Source organism: Rhinolophus ferrumequinum, chromosome 12 (assembly GCF_004115265.2).
Source record: "Rhinolophus ferrumequinum isolate MPI-CBG mRhiFer1 chromosome 12, mRhiFer1_v1.p, whole genome shotgun sequence".
NCBI lineage: Eukaryota > Metazoa > Chordata > Mammalia > Chiroptera > Rhinolophidae > Rhinolophus > Rhinolophus ferrumequinum.
In genome coordinates, this window is record NC_046295.1 from 76168422 (window position 1) to 76185204 (window position 16783).

Below are 16783 nucleotides of genomic sequence, written 5' to 3' on the forward strand. Positions count from 1 at the left end.
GGTGAATCCCCTCCCCACTTGCCCGCAGAGGTATTCCTTTGGCTCCCTGGAGTGTGCCTTGTTCTCCTGCCACAGGGTTGGGGCTGCGGGCGCTGTTTCTGCTGTCTCCAGCTTCTCCCTCTTAGCCTGTTAACTCCCTCGATTTCAGCTCAGGGAGGGAGCCCTTCCCTACACCAGCCCGTCGAGGTCAGGCCCCTTTAACAGAGACTTTTATTGAGCTGTGTTCCTGCCCTTTGGAGTACATACTTCAATTGGTAGTTGTAAATCGATTCATGAGAGTATTCAATTAATGTTTCTCCCTCTGGCCTGTAAGTTCCACGACAGTAGGGATCCTGGAAGGTCCCTGTCACCTGTATATGATTAGCACAGGACCTGTCACCACGGCAGGTACACGGTAAGGACTGAAGGAGTGAGCAAATGCATGTGTTTTGGGACGGTCGAGCAGGACCTATGCCTGGAAGGCGGGTGGGGATTAAACTTGGCTGCTTATGCTGCTAGAGCTGACTTGCTCCTTGCTGGAAAGCAGTCTCGCCCTGCTCACTAGGACTCCTTTACAGGCGAGTGGGCAGTGAGCTGGTGCACAGTGTAAGAGGTCATGCAGGAACCAGCTTTACTTGCTGACTGGGGGCCTGGGGCCTCCTGAGCTACTCAAGGGCATGATGGAGAAAGTGCATGGACTTGCAAGTCTGGAGATGTGGTGTGTATCCACGCCTTTGCCTGACCATGACCCTAAGCAGGTCACGTACCCTCTTTACTTAGTTTGTCTAAAATGATGGATTGGACTTGCGTGGCTTAGCTAAGTTGTGAGGCGGTGGCTTCTGATCGGTTTGTTTTCTCGTTAAGGCTGGAGAAGTAGCCCAGCGGTCAAGAGTCGGGTGAGCTGCTTCTCCAGCGGGACTATAGGACTATCACCAGGGAATGTGTCCTGGACATGGGACCACCACCTGAAGCAGATACACTGAGAGCAGATGTGTAGCCGTCCTGACCGCATTGCGCAGTAGCTGGCTCTTTCCATTTGTCCTGAAGTCATGATCTGTCTTCACTTTTGTTTCTTCCAGTTGTAATTCATACAGTCGGCCAAGCCCGCCCAGCTTTGGAGACGTTTATGATATCCTTCATAATGCCAAAGGACCACCACCAATCCCTCATTGCTAGCTGGCCTTCATTTCTGTTTCCTGGACCAGTTCCTTGAAAACCCCTCGAGCCTCAATGACTCATATCTAAACATCTCGGGTGATGTTTTCCTTTTGTGTTTCACAACTGGCCTAGCTTGCATACCTTTTGTCAGCACATAGGGCTCAAAACTTTCCAGAATACAAATGGCAAAAAGCAGCCACCTGTGTTGCACAACTTCAGCCCTGGGGAGTGCAGTGAGCCCTCGCTGGCTGATTGCTGTGCGGTGCGGGGCAAAAGGTATACAACAAAGCTTGCTGATCCAGCTTGCACTGGGCAGGAATGAGCTATTTCTCTAAAAACGCAGTGGGGGGGAGTCTGTCTATATGAACAGTGGATTATAATGCAGTCACCCACGGGAAACCTGCCTGAGTCTGCACGGACCGAGCTGCCGTCCTTTCCTTTCCAACTGGGTCAGCAAGCAGAGGTCCCCTGTCCTTCATCTTTGAAAGAGGTTGTTCACTAGGGCTTTTCTTGTTCCTGCCTCTGCCCTAATGGAAGTTGGCTCTAATCAGTCTGGCTGGGCCTCTAGGGGATAGCGACATTGTGCTTTGGGGCGGCTAGCCAGGTGTTGCTGGTGGCTAGGTGATCCCATCTGGCTATGTAGACGGGCCCACTTTAAGCTTTGCTGGTGGGGGGCAATGAGGTCTTGGCACCCCAAGCGTTCCTTCAGCCCTTTCGGCCCCAGCCTTGGCAGTCTGATCAGCCCTTGGGCACTCTTCTTTGCGTCTCCACACAAGATTTGCTCCTCTTGTCCCCTGTGCTCCCCTAGGCCCCACTGGTGGCTGTGCATAGACCAAGCCTGTGAGCTTGAATGGATCCTGCAGGTTTGCTTGCACCATCTTCATGTGCCCTCTGTGTGTGTGTGTGTGTGTGTGTGTGTGTGCTCTAAAATGATCGGAGGTTAAGTCAATTTGAATTCTCAGAGTGCTCAACATGGAAGCAAAAGACCCTACACTCTCGTATGAGTGGAAAAGGACCTCCAAGACTATCTGCTCCCTGCCTCCTAATGCTGGGACTGCAGCAGTCTGTGTAAGTACTCTCCAGTTTCCACTTGCTTGGGGAAACTGGCTGCCTTCCAAGGCACTCTGCATCGTTGACAGCTTTCCATGATAGAAAGTCTTTCCTTATCCTGAGCCCAAAATCTGCCTCCTTGGTTTTCTGGTCTATTCCACAGGACCATAGTGTGCTTTCAATATGCAATGACAGCCGTCCCTCTCCCTCCAGCCCTCGCGTGGGGCTTCTCTAGGCCAACTGTGACGCGGGGCTATTTCCTCTAGCATCTGAGCCACGGGCACATCCTTCCCCTTTCTGTCTGCCCACCTCCTTCCACTTCAGGCCTTTAACAAATATTTGGAGACATGTTTCTGACAGAATTTTGTTGGAACGGAGGTGGTGGAATCTATAACTTGGAAGAACACTTCTTTGGCGCACAAATTACTTTTGTGTGACTGTTATTTTAACTAGTCTATCTCTGCCAGATGTTCTATTCATCGCATATCCAGCTCCCTGGAGCTGTTTTCAGGTTTGGTTTTGTTTTTACCCCTCAGCTCCTTCACTCTCCCCTTGACTTCTCCAAACATTAATGTGAGAATTGAAAACCACCTTTAATTTGAGAGATCTGGATTCTGAGATTGGATTCCTGCGTCTGAATTTCCTCATACCATTCCTTCTGAGCGCTTCCCTCTCTGTATGACTGACTGAGTCTTCTGCTCTCCAGGGACTCTGGCTTTCTTACCCTCACAGGCGCTGGGGCTCACTCAGCTGGGAAAAGAGATTCCCGTCTTGCGTGTATCATCTTGGCAGAGGACAGGCCGAGGGGCCAGTTGCTGGCTTCATACCACTTCCTCTTTGCCCTTTCAACACAACTGTCTCCCCATACTTTGGCCTCACTCACCCCTTCTTGCCTGATGGCCCCTGGCCAGGCTGGTGGTGAAATGGAAATGCTAGTAGGTGTTCAATAACTAAACGACTAGTTGCCTTCTTCCCCTCTACTTCATGGTCTCCCTTTCCCCAGAACGGGCCTCCAGGCACCTCCTGCCCCTAGGCTCTGTTGATCGATAGGTCAGTGGATGACCCCTGCAGGCCCTGTGACAGCTGGAGACTTCCACCCCTGAGGGAAACCAGCACTTCTCTGCCTACAGTTTTACTTGTAGAAATGTTTCCTTTTATAAATTGTCAGGTGCTCTGTGAATGTAATGGTCGAAGCCTAGATGGAAAGAATTGGATGGCGTCCTTTGTGGGGGCTCTGTGTAGAGAGCTGAGGCTTATAGCCTCACTGAGACCCCCCAGAGAGCCAGCGGCAGGGCCTGGTAATCCTTAGGACTCTCAGAGGGCAGAGGACCCAGCGATGGTATTCTGCAGCTGGCATTTGTCCTGGAACTAAGATGGGCTCTCTCAGGTTCTGGACGGCAGAACTCAGAGGGCTTGATCACGATTCCAGGACTCCACTCCCTCCTGCTGTCTTGGGAAAGGATTACTTTGCCACCCGGGGTGCACCGGGGAAAAGCATTGAAATGCTGCTAGTCCTGTATTGGCTAGAGACCTCAGCCTTAGGGCTAAAATCACCTGGGACTAGTTTTGAGGTCCCTTGAGAACCTATATCCTGCTGGAGGGAGGAGGGACCAGGACAGAGCCAGTCTGAGGGAGGAGGCCCAGCTAAGTGAAGAGGGAGCAAGACCCTGAAACAAAATTCAGGTGAATTAAATAGTTCATTGTAGAAAAATGAAACCATGACAGAACCAGTTTCCCCCACCCCACCCCCACCCCCGGGGGAAAAAGCCAGTTTTTGTTTTTAAAGGAGGTGATGATATTTGCTTTTACAGTGGGGGAGATCTTTTTAAGGGTAAGACCAAAAAGAAGAAATCCTAAGGGAAAAATAGATTGGACTATATACAATGTATAATATGTTTAGTGAAAGAAAACAAAACAAACACTCCAAGTTTAGAAGAAAACCTTTGCAACATATAGAACAAGAGCTTTTAAAATTAATAAGAAAAAGATGAATCGTCCAGTTTTTAAAAGGGAAAGGAACTAAAGATGCAATCTACACAAGAAATACTCAAGGCTAATAAGTACATAAGAAAGATATTTTCCCTCTATAGAAAGTGATCAAAGCAATAACAGGAGACCATTTTTCTACCAGTTCAGTTGGCAATACCCAGCACTGATTGACGAGGGTGGGGGAAATGGGAAATTCATACCCAGATGTTGGAAATATAACTCAGTATAACATCTCTGGAAGGTAGATAGGTATCATGTCTCAAAAATTTAATTGCACATTCCCCTCGATACGTATAGCCGTGCTCCTTTTAAGAATTTAATCTCAGAAGATAATCTAACAAGTAACCAAAGATGTATAAATTTATTTATCTCAGGGTTGATGATAATATTGAAAAGTAGGAGGCCGCCGTAACATCCATCAGTACATCTGGTACATTCCGGCAAAGCTATCGTAGGAGAACACTTAAAATGATGATACAAATGTGTCACTAAACCTTTATGGCATGGAGAAATATCCGTGACATATTGTTGAGTGTGGAAAAGCAACTTATAAAATAACATGTTGTGTGAGACTACTTAGAGTAAAGTTTACACGTATATAGACAACATGATATTACATTACATAATATATACGTAATGGCCTCTATATTTAATACCTATAGATGTGTTCATTGAATGAGATCATGTATTTAGTGAGATGAAACATAGTAAGTGCTTTATAAATGCTATCGATTAGGAGGTGAGTGTGGATAGGGTAGTTTGAGCCAGATGTTGAAGTGTATTTTATTTTAAGCTAAGAGGTTTGGATCTTACCCTTTGGCCATGGGAGGCAGTAGAACTCAGTGAATGTCTGCTATAAGAATGCCAGAGTTGAAAAGGCTTTTTCATGAAGAAAATTGCTGCAGAGAGTGAGGCTTATATCAAGGGAAGGTCAGCCAATTGGCTCCCAGGGCAGATTGCCTTGGGGACGTCACAAGGGCCTGGGGTCAGCCCTCAGCCTTGTCCACCTAGAAACCTGACTTTGGAACACAGGGAAGGCGAGTCTGAGTCACCACTGACTTGAGGTCATTAAGTGTAAAGCCTGACGTATAGAATTAGAAAGCTACCATCTTAAATTTCAATGAGACATGAGTGGTATGCTAAAATATGTCATGTTTATTAGCACATTAATTTTCAGCAGAGCCACGCGGGAAGCTACTACAACTACGGGTAGTTCCAATCAATGATGGCGGCCATTTATTAAACAATTACTAGGTGCCAGGCAACATGTTGAGCACTATTCGTGCATTATTTCCTTGAGTCCTCAGAACAACTCTGTGAGGTAGGTAGTACTATTATTTATTATCCCCATCAATTTTTTTTAAAGAAGTCCCCATTTTCTAATACTGACTGGAACATTGGGTCACCAAGTGACTGAGCTGCGTACGATGAAACTAAATATTATCTGATCCACCAAGCTGTAAGGTGGGACATAGGCAGCAGCAATCCAATATCAAGTAGAAATGATACATAAGAGATTGGATTTAACCGTGTCCAGAAGGTACAAGTAAGTTGGATGACTAGGTGGCTCAAATACCCCTAACACCTACTCTTACCTGTGTTGATTCCTCTACCCCAATCCAAATGTAGAGCCTCAATCTACACCTGTGCTGGCACCTCCTGGGAATGGACTGCTGAAAAATGACGGCTCCATTCAAGAGCGTATGGTGTAAATGGGCAATGCGTTTCATTGTCCACTTTGTGTGGCCTGAGAGGTGACCAGAAGCGCAGATATGCTTAGATTCCTGGACACTGATGAATGGTTCGGCTAGGTGGTCAAAGAAAGGTGGATTTGGAAAGAAAAGGACTGATAGATGGTCGTAAGAGGGCTTTGGCAAGAGATTTATGGATAGACCTCTCTGAATGCTCACGGAGAGTGGAGATCTTTGTATGAGTAATCTATTACTATGTAACAAACCATCCCCAAACTTTGTACTTTAAAACAATAACCAAATCATTTTCTCATGATTCTGTGGATCAGCTTCATTAGGCTTCTATTCTGAACTTTTAGGTTCTGAAAACCCAGAATCTCTGTAATATTGTGATTTTTAAGAAATGTGTACTTGATGATTCAGATGACCAAAATATGTTTTTCACATATATTTGGTCTTCATCAGAACTTCCTGGCTCACAGCTCCCAAAACTCTTGGAATTTCCTAAGCTATTAGAGCAATGGGATCATCTTTTGTCATATTTGGCCTCTTGTCCTCAGTTCCTGAAAAATACTTCAGAGCCATAATGGTTAAATGAGTTATTCATAACAAACCCCTTTCAACTACAACTGAGTTTATATTAATGAGATGACTTTTGGAAATCCCCTAAGAATAGGGGTGGGGGACTGGTTGCCAGGGAAATCAGCCATAAATAGAGAATTGGAACGTTCAGTCCTTGCCCTGATTTCCAGGAAGGGGAGAGGGGCTGGAGTTGAACCAATCACCAATGGCCAATGATCCAATCAATAATGCCTATGTAATGAAGCCTCCATAAAAACCCTGAAAGAGGGGTTCAGAGAGCTTCCAGGTTGATGAACCAGAATGTTTCCACATGTCACCATGCTGAGCTCCAAGCTCCTCTTTTGGGACCTCGTCCTCTGTATCTCTTCATCTGGCTGTTAATTTCTACCCTTTAATATCCTTTGTAATAAATCAGTGACTTAGTGAGTTTCCTGAGTTCTGTGAGCTGCTCTTGCAACTTAATCAAACTCAAAGAGGGGGTTATGGGAACTTCTGATTTATAGCCAGTTGATTGGAAGCACAGGTGACAACATAGACTTGCGACTGCCATCTGAGATGAGGGGCAGTTTTTGGGACTGAATTCCTAACCTGTGGAATCTGATGCTATCTCTGGGTAAATAGTGTCAGAATTGAGTTGAATTGTAGGATACCCCGCTGGTGTGGGGAACCCCCCCCCCCACACACACACACAGTGGAATTGGTGATCAGAACCTTCACTTTCCTTTGTCCTTTCAGCCTTAGGAACAGGAGCTGCTTCCTTTCGTCATTACGTGTTGCCTTAGGGTAAGAAGGTCCTTAACACTATATGTGAAATTATATAATATTATGTGAAGGTAGACTCTGATTAAATAAAGATGTATGTTGTAAACCTCAGGGCAACTGTTAACATTTTTGTTGAAGCATTCAAATGGTTTAACATACTGTACTGGATTGTCTGTTAACCGTTCAGCGCCGTCCCCACTTTCTATGTTCTCCCATGTATCACAGGGTCTGGACACGTAGGAGAACTACACTTCCCAGCATTCCTTGCCAGAAAGGTTACTAGTTAGAGTTTACCAATGAGAAGTACAGTGGACTCTTGTTGTTTGCAGGAGTTATACCCTATCAAGTCACTTTGAACAGCAATTAAATTAGTAAATCCTGAACCATTGCTCCTAGGGGACATACAGGGTTAGGTTCCTGTGAGCCTCTGGTCACAACATTTTTTGTGAACCGATCAAAAATAACCTTGTTTTATGTGTGCTTCTGTTTAAAGACACCTTAATATATATTGTTGATTCCTTAATATTGAACTCACGAGCAACAACACTCTGACTCATGCCTGAACCAAGCTTATCTAACACATGCACTTTCTCCGTAAGGTCCCTGCAGCCTTCCAGGTGCCAGCTTAGGAATATTAAACAGCACCTCAGGACTGACTGGGCATCATTTTCAACAGAGAAATCACCAACAAAAAGCTAAAAAATGGGACACTCAATAGGCTGCGAAAAGGACCGTTGTTTACAGTGTGAGAGCTGAAAAAGAAGGCGGAGTGTCACCTTGTTTGACCTCTCCTGGGAATGTGCATATTGGGTCACTAATTTTTTGCTTCTCTGTAAATGACCATGAAAATGCTGTGAGAATTAATTTTTGGATTGTAAATAAAGTTTAGTGATAGGCTAATTTGCAAGTATGGAAACCACGAATAATGAGGATTGCCTGTATGTCTATTTTATTAGGTTGGTGCAAAAATAATTGTGGTTTAAAAGGTTGAAAATAATTGCAAAAACCGCAATTACTTTTGTTCCAACCTAATAGCATGCCCTCTACTTCTACCATCAACCGGAGCAACTCAGGTTGTTCCACTTCACTAAGAATTGGCTATTGTTTTCTTCCAGGCTTCTAAGAGCTACTCCAGTAGCTGGGGTCCTTGCTAGGGTGTGAAAGCCCATGTCCTGAGAAGGTGTCCCCAAGTCAATGAATCTTACCTAGTCTTGCATTCCCCGCTTCCTTGATTGAGCAGCTGTAAAATTCAACCCTGGGGTCACTCCCCTGGCTTCTGCCAGTACATGCTGGCTACTTCCTGCATTCTTAAGGTATGTCGTCTATTTTGTTCTCTTATCAGGTCCAGTGCATTCCCAGCTGGGTGATGCTGGAGCTTAACCCTAGTTACCAGCCTGGCAGCCTGGAGAGGAGGTGGGAGCAGCACAGAAGGCGGGGCACTTGTCTGTGGGGAAGGGCAACAGGATACAGAGATCATCTCAGCGGGCTTACTAGGGTTTAGGTCGCCCACTGTGACAGCGTGATGAGCTGGTGGAGTGGGCCAGCCCTCAGCATCTCATACGTTTGAGTCCCTCAATGAGGGAAAGGGTCTTTTGAACCTCAGGAGGAAAGGAGAGTTAGAGAAGTCACCAAGGGGGATCCTCCAGGCCAGCTGCATCTGCATAGACTTCTACTTCAGTGAGAGCCAAGCTTTGGGACAGTTCAAGGAGCTACTTTCATTAGAGATGCTGATCAACAAGGAAGCTGTGGTATATGGGCCCTAGGATGACCCCCATAATTCCCACCTTCTGATGTCCAGCGCCTTGTGTGATCCCCTTCCCTAAGTGTGGACAGGACCTGACTTGCTTCTAACCAGTAGAATAAGACAGTCTTTAGGATGTATGTGATTATGCTACATAAGATTATAACCCATCATGCTAGGAGACTCTCTCTGGCTTTGAAGAAGTGAGCTGCCATGTTGTGAGCTGCCCTTTGGAGAAGATCACTCAACAAGAAGCTTCTTGCCAACAGCCAGCAAGAAATGGTGACCCTTCGTCCAGCAGCCTGCAGGAACTGAATGATGTCAATAATCAAGTGAGTGCAGGCACAAATCCTTCCCCTGTCAAGCCTCAGATGAGACTGCATCCCTGGCCAACACCTAAATTACAGCCTTGTGAGACCCTGAGGCAGAGGGTGTTTTGTGTGTGTGTGTGTGTGTGTGTGTGTGTGTGTGTGTGTGTTTTCCAAGGCTTCACAAATCTGGCTTCGACTATTTGTAACTTATTATCTCTGTGACTTGCATCAAATGACTTACCCTCTCTGCTCACCTCATCCTGACCGGCAGAGTAAAGGATCTGGGAGCAGGGAGTCAGGAGCGAGGCTCGTTTCTCAGCTTTGCACCTGTGTGGTCTTGAGCAAGTACCTTCACCTTGTGGGACCTAATTTTGCCCAGCTGTAAAATAAATGGGTTGGACCCAAGGCCTTTTGAGGTTTCTTATGGCTCTGTGTTCTGTGCCTACTTCGGAGTTGTAAAGAATGGACATTGAGGTGATGTCTTTCACAAAACCCTTTTTTGTTGAAAATAGTAAATCCTAGGTAGGAATTTTTAGGGGAAATTGTAGGAGGCCTGGAAGGATGTGTGGAGAATGAGATGCGCTGCTATATCTAGGAAGGGGATGGGCGTGGCGGGCACTGAGGGGGGTGTGCGGACAGCGGAGCATCCTTGCAAGCTGAGAGGGCGTCTGCGGGCTGGAGCGGAGGCCGAGTCTAGGGAGGACCACGACTGCAGCGGCTGCGCACTGGCGCGCCCAGACGGCCGATTTGCGTGTCTCCGCCTTTGCGACGAACTGATTGGGGGCTCTGGTCTGGAGCCGCGCGCTGATTGGCTGGGCGGACCGCCGCTCAGGCCCAGAGCGGACGGTTCCTACTGCGGCTGGGCACCGGCTCCGCTCCCGCGTCGGCCCGCGCTCCAGCTGCGCCCGGCCTCATCCCCAGCCCGGCTCGGCCCGGCCCTGGTCTCCGAGCGAAGGCGCCGCTGCCGCCTGCGCCGCTCTCAGGGCCATGAGGAGGCGGCGGCAGCCACTGCGGCCCGCGTCAAGGTGACCGGCCGGGACTGCGGCGGCGGCGGCAGCGACAAGACCGGGCGGTGAGAAGAGCTGTCCGCGGGGCGGGACGGGGCGGGGCCCTGAGGGCTCGGCCGGAGGGAGCTGCAGGTGCGGGGGGCGGGACCCGGAGGGGAGGGTGGGCCAGGGAGGGGCCTCAGGGAGGGAGGCGGGGCCGGGGGGCGGGGGTTGTGTCGGGCGGTTATGGGGCCTCGGGGGCCAGGCCGGAGGCCTTCGGTACGCCTGTCCGGTGGGGGCTTGAAGGATATGAAGGTTAGCGGGTGTGGAGGTGCAGCTGGCGAAAGGCCTCAGGTGTGGGGGGCGGGAGCACTTGGGAGGGGCCGAGGGGCTGGAGGTGCGGGGGGCAGGGTCAGATGGGACCACAGATTTGCTAGTGGGCGGGGCTGCGAGGTGAGGCCAAAGCTGCCGGAGAGCCAGGCCTGAGGAAACGACAGGTGCAAGGGGCGGGGCTAGGAAGACCTGCAGGCGCGGGGGGCGGGGCCCCGAATGGTTTGCAGGTCCGGAAGCGGGGCTTCAGGTGAGGAGCGGGCAGAGGTGAGTGGTCGCTGGGAAAGGGAATGCCTCCCTCTCTGCTGTTTTTGGGGTTTGGGTTGAAGCAGGAGTTTTGGGCTCTTTGAGGATTGTGGAGGCTTCGAGGGTCGCTGCTGGGACGAAGGGCCTGCCAGGCCTGCCTGTACCTCTCCTGAGTTGGACTTGGGTCTCAGCTGCTGCCCAGGTTACTAGGCCGGCAGCTTCCCCTGTGCCACGCTGTACCTTAGATGGGACGTACCATTTTTCACGTCTTGGGGACTTGTCCTGTTGCTGTTGCAGGGGTCATGCCTAGATTGGGGGGGGGGGCGGTTGGCTTTTATTTGATGAGAAATGTGTGTGCTTGAAGAGTAGTTAGTATGCAGCTTGAAGGGTCCTGGCTTGCTGGCTCCTGATACCAGATGCTGCCTCAAATCTTAACAGTGGTAGTCTCCAGAAGCCCGAAATGGCAGCTGGTGAGGGGGAAGCAGGGAATGAGGGTTCAGAAGCTTTTGCCTCTGTGTTACCTTGGACAGTCTTTTCCTCCTTTGCAAAATGAGCACCGGGGTACCTGCCTTGTGTGCCTCCAGGGGCCTTGTGAGGATAGGATGGAACCGCGCTTACTGAGCACATCTTTGGGTAAAGTGATGAGTCTCCCCCTTGCCTGTGCTGATGGGCAGGTTGGATTTGGGGGCTGGGGAGTCTAAAGAGGAGGGGCTTTCTAGACTATTTTCTAGAAAATATGAGGTTTGTGGCAGGGAGGTTTGTGGCAGGGAGTCCCCAAAAGACTCATTCTTGTCTCAGATGGTAACTGCTCCTCGGACCTCTGAGGGAGCTGTGGCGGGGAACAATGGGAGATGTAAAGCAGAGGAACATTTAGTTGTTTACTGACCTTTAGACCCCAACCCCAGTAAGGACTCTGAAGTAGAACATGAGGCTCAGGCTTGAGCCTTATGGAATTCCCCCTCTGCATCCCAGGACAAACCCTGATTTTACCACATTCCAGAAGGAAGACACCAAACGGGAATGCCAGTACTACAGGGGCAGAGAGAAGAAGAAAGCAAGGTCATGGGTTCTCTGCTATTCAGGAGAGTGTTCTGTGCCCATGTGTGCGGCCTTTCATTGTGCGGTGCCTTTGCTGCTTAGCAGTTGGATCAGGCAGAACTGGAAGCCCTCCTGCCTGTGTGGTATGGACAGAAGAGAAGACCGGAGGAGGCTTCTCCTGTACTGGCCTGCATTTTTCTTCACTGTAGAAGCTATGGGGCTTTTGGGGACCAACCACCATGTGCTGGCCTCTCTCACTACCACCAGTTTTGTGGTGGTGACCCAGTGGAATCATGAGGATGGCATCTCAAGCCTGGGTCCTTACTGGGGCCTGTGCTCATGTGGCAGGTACCCAGAGCATCTAGAAGCAGCGTGTGTAAACTGTCCCATTCTATCCCGGCAGAAACTATGTAAATGGCTCTCAGAGATCGCTGCCCTCTGGATAAGCACCACGCCCAGTGGGTTGAAAAGAAAGCCCAAACTTGGTGGCACACAAGAGGTAGAACATGTGTTGGATAATGAGGGGATAGGCTTTTTGATTGTAATTATTGCAGTAACAACATCCAGGATTGAGAGAGAAACTTTATTAATGGAAAATACTGCATCTGATATGGCCCAGTCTACCTTTTGAAATCAATTTTCCTTTTCATTCTGGAGGGTAAGAGCTCTGGCTTAGAAGTCTGACAGGTCTGCATTTGAAACCTCATGCACCAATTTTAGCTTCTCAGAGCGTTGGTTTCCTTATTTGTGAAACAAGGGTGATCAGCCTCACCTTGAGAGTTCGTTATGAAGAACAAATGAGACAAGATATGTGAAAGCACCTGATACATTAGGGACTCAGCACTCAGTATATATTAGGGTCTGTTTCTGCCCCGCCCTGCCTGCCCGTCTTTCAACACAACACAACACAACACAACACAACACAACACAACACAACAGCATGTAGCACGTAAGGAGAGCAGGACTGGTAATTGTGAGGCCTTCACTTATGTAACCTTGGTCAAATCCCTTACCCCCTCCAGGTCTTGGTTTTCTTAGTTGAGTGGGGATGGTGTTAGATGATGTGAACATCAAGAGTGGTCCTAGCTCTGGCATTCTCTGAGCATGCCAGCGTGTTAAAAGGCAGGAGGGAGGAAACTAATGACCTGTTGTTTTGTTCTTCTTTTAAAAATACCTGTTTAGCACTTTGCCTGGCACATACTAGGTGCTTTTTAAATACTTGTTGAAGGGACGTGAAGAACTTTAAGAAGGTGTGGCAAATTGTCCTTGCAGCTTATATGTCTGTTGTACCTCTGCCTTCAAAATGCATTTTATTTATTACAGAAAAAGTATTGCAACAATGTTAGTGAAATTAGTGAACCTCAACATGAAAGACAAAAGTTGTTTAACAGTCCTATTTCACTGCAAATAAAGTTCATCCAGTTTATGTTCATAAACATGTGTAATTTTTCATGGTTATAATCATATGTGTGTGAGCATTTGGGAAAGGCCTTGCAATAAGTGCTTTCTTTAAATGGTGTCTTTATCTTATTTTTTAAGAAGTGAAAAAAAAAGTCACACATGGATTTTTTTAAAGGCAAGTAGTTCAAAGAGAAACAAATTGTAAAGTACTTGTCTTTCTTGCCTTGCTCCAGTTCCTAGCCCTTCTCCCTAGAGGCAAGCACTATTACCATTTTCTTGTTTATTATAATATATATTCTTTCTCTTACACAAAGAATAGCATTCTATACGTACTCTTGCTCCTTCATTTATTAACTTGATCTATTTTGGAAATTGTTCCAACTTTGGAAAATGTTCCAATTGGTGCATGTATTTCTTCCTTAATAAATGTTTTTGACTGAAATTGTAAGCACAGTTTTGTGTCTCCCTCTCCCCCACTCCATGATGTTTACTCAGTGATGGTTAGCAGTCATTGTTTAGAAGAATAACAAGAGACAGCCCTTGTTCTCCTCTAGGAAAGAAATGGCTTTGGTCCCAGTGAACAATAGACTAAAGGGCAATCCATGTATTTGGATTCAAGGCAGAGGACAGAGAAAGGAAAAGGGATTTGTTCACTAGTAATTCTAAACTGATTTTCCATTCACACATGATTCAGAGTTCACCTCTGTCACTTACTGTGTGACTTGGGGCAAGTTCACCTCTGTCACTTACTGTGTGACTTGGGACAATTTGCCAGTTCAGTTGCCTTGGCTGTAAAATGGATGATGATAATAGGATCTGCCTTTTGGGGTTTTTGTGTAGAGGAAATGAGACCATGCATGCAAAGTACTTGCAGCAAATCACAGGTCATCTTAGGGGTGGCTGCTATGTTGGTAATAATGTAAAGTAGAATCTTTTATTCTTTGTCGGCAGCTGTTTACTGGGCAGCTGAGGGGGAGCTGTGGGGAATGCCCAAAGTCCTTGCCCTTGACATGCTCACAACCTGTCCCTGATTACCCAGCGGCGTGGTGGGCCTGATGGTGGGGAGGTGAGCAGGCTGGGGGTCATGGCGGCGGGAACCATGGCTTTGCCCTGGGTGCTTTGGGAATGGCTTCCCAGCTCTGACTTCCCCGCCTTTGTGAAACCTACACTCAGTTCTCGGCACAAGGCACTACGCCCGTGTTGCTGCCTTGACTGTCATTGTGTGCACACCTTGACGGGAGAACACGTATGTCGTCGTTGTCGTGCGTGTTACTTTGTGCTCGTGTCTCCTCCCTGCATAGGGGAGACTCCTCCTTCCAGTGCTGCTCAGGCTTTTGGTGGACACTGTGATGGACCTGTGCTCAGACAAGTCACGCTACTAGGTGAGGGCACGCTCTTACTGATAAGTCGTCAGGTGTGTGGTGAAACCCAGACTCTGGACTCTTACTTCATTCCCCAGGTATCTGAGTGCTGACTCTGGGACAGGCGTGTCCTGTGCCATGTACTGGCTGTAGACTTTGCGTATGGCTGCTGATACTTGTCCTCCAAAGTCTTAGGGGTGGGAGAGGAAAGAAATATTTGCTCCAGATGCTCCAGGGCAAGATGGGGAAACAGAAAAAAAAGGCCACGTCTGAAAAGGAGCTGCCCAGCTTGCTGGAGCCCACCTCTCCTTTCCTCGGAAGTCTGGCTGCTCATCCTTCCCTTGGGATGGGATAGCGGAGGAGCCTGCCAGAGAGAGCAGAGAGGGGGTCTGTAGGTTTTGACCCGGGCGGGGGGAGAGTTGGTTGGCTTGGTTTCTGGGATGGCCATCCTGGAGCATTTCTGGGAACACTTTCTTAGAGCAGGCTTCGCTTCCTTCGTGTGGGCATTCATTCGTCAGCCTCGCTGGGCTGCTGCTGGGGGCGAAACCCTTTGCTGGACGCCAGGCACATTGAGGCGAAGGAGCTCCGTTCTGCTCTTGGGAAGCTGGCGGTCGGTAGGTGGAGGAGTCTCACGCAAGCAGAAGGGGCCCAGAGGTTGATTGGCGGTGATGCAGGACCTCAGGTGAAGTGGCCAAGCGGATTCAGGCTCGAGCCAGGCAGACCTGGGTTCAAATGCTAGCTCTTTCTCACACAGTCTCTGTGACCTCGGGCAAGTGCGTTCCCTGCTCTGAGTCTCAGTTTACTGATTTATAAAATGGGGATAGCAGTGTTTCCTAATTTGGGGCTGTTATTGAAGATTCAGTGAAATAATGTGGTGGAATGTTTGGCATGGAGCCTGACAGGAAACTGGTGCTTACAGAGTGTTCATCTTCATTTTAATTGTCCTCAGTGCTGTGGGAGCACCAAGAAGCACCTCTGGCTGTTTTCTCTGGGGTCTAGGGGAGCGGCAGTGGTGCTGTTTGGGTGGTGAAGGTGAAGGAGATGGCTGAGGTATCCGAGAAACCAGCTCTGAAGTCACAAAGGGCTTAAGGAGTCCTTTCCTCACAGGCCTTGTGGACCCCAGGGCTGTGGGTTTGTCCACTGGTGTTTCCGCCCTGTCTTTTGCACAAGCCCTTCTCAGAGGTGGTTTCCAGCCGAGCGCCATCCCCAGCGCCTCTGCTTTGATCACCTGCACAGATCACTTCCATGAGTCAGGTTTGTCTCACCTGCACCGATGGGAGAGTCGAGAGCAAATCCTTCCATGGTTTTTCTGCAGAGCTTTCAAATCCATTGTGTTCCTTGCAGGAGCTTTATCTCCTGTGCATCAGAGAGGCGGATAGGGCAGCACAGAGAATGGACTCTGGAGTCAGGACGAGTGGGTTCGAGTCCTCACTGCACCCCTCAACAAACCCTGTGGTTTGGGGCAAGTGCACTCCTCTGTTTCCGCGGGGGTACAGGAAGTCGGACAGAACTTACTGCTCATGGTCCTTCCAAGGCTTCAAGGACATGCTGTGGAACAGGACTTAGCAGAGTGCTTGGACACCATGAACACCTGGTAAACAGGAGCTAGAAAGACGTTCTCTTTAAGCTTTGTCAGAAAGCTTCTAGGCTGCTCTGTGGGGAAGGGGGTGAATTTATTGCCTATGGAAGTTATGTGAGTTATTGCAGAAGGAATATGTTAAAACTCAGATGCACGGGTGGTGGTGGTGGTGTCGGGGGCCACCCAGGGTGGCAGGCGGAAGTCAGCCTGCTTTGGGAGTGCGATACAAGCCCACGACAACAGTAGGGTCCCGTGAGGGAGAGGACAGAGTCACCCCGACGGTGGGCCCTGTCTCAGGCCCGTCCAAGGACTGGAGGCTGGTGTTCCCAGGTATTTCTCTTTCATTGTTCTGTGATTCCACATAAATAATGGGTCTTTATATGAACTAACGCAACATTATACTTTCCCTTTTTAGGATTTAAGTATTTTTATTATAAGGTGTTATTTTAAGGTTACGACAATTACTTTAGTAATCAGAAGAAAAATTCAATGTTGGGCTGCAACGGTCCAAGATCATCTTATTGGAGATGAAAGAAAGAATAATGAACATAATTAAATTCGTGTTTATTGGATGCAGTA

The 16783-nt window shown here is 48.4% G+C and overlaps 1 protein-coding gene across 4 annotated transcripts in view; it reads left to right on the forward strand.

Moving 5' to 3' along the window:
* The first annotated feature begins 10093 nt into the window (after positions 1 to 10093).
* Positions 10094 to 16783, forward strand: part of RALGPS1 (Ral GEF with PH domain and SH3 binding motif 1) — a 249656-nt gene continuing 242966 nt past the window's right edge. The window contains exon 1 of one of the 4 annotated variants that reach the window (XM_033122561.1): positions 10094 to 10335. The gene's annotated coding sequence lies outside the window, so the exon portion shown is untranslated. Of the gene's footprint in view, positions 10403 to 10793; positions 10847 to 16783 lie in introns of those variants that run through there. The other 3 variants (XM_033122562.1, XM_033122559.1, XM_033122563.1) reach the window with 3 other exon arrangements.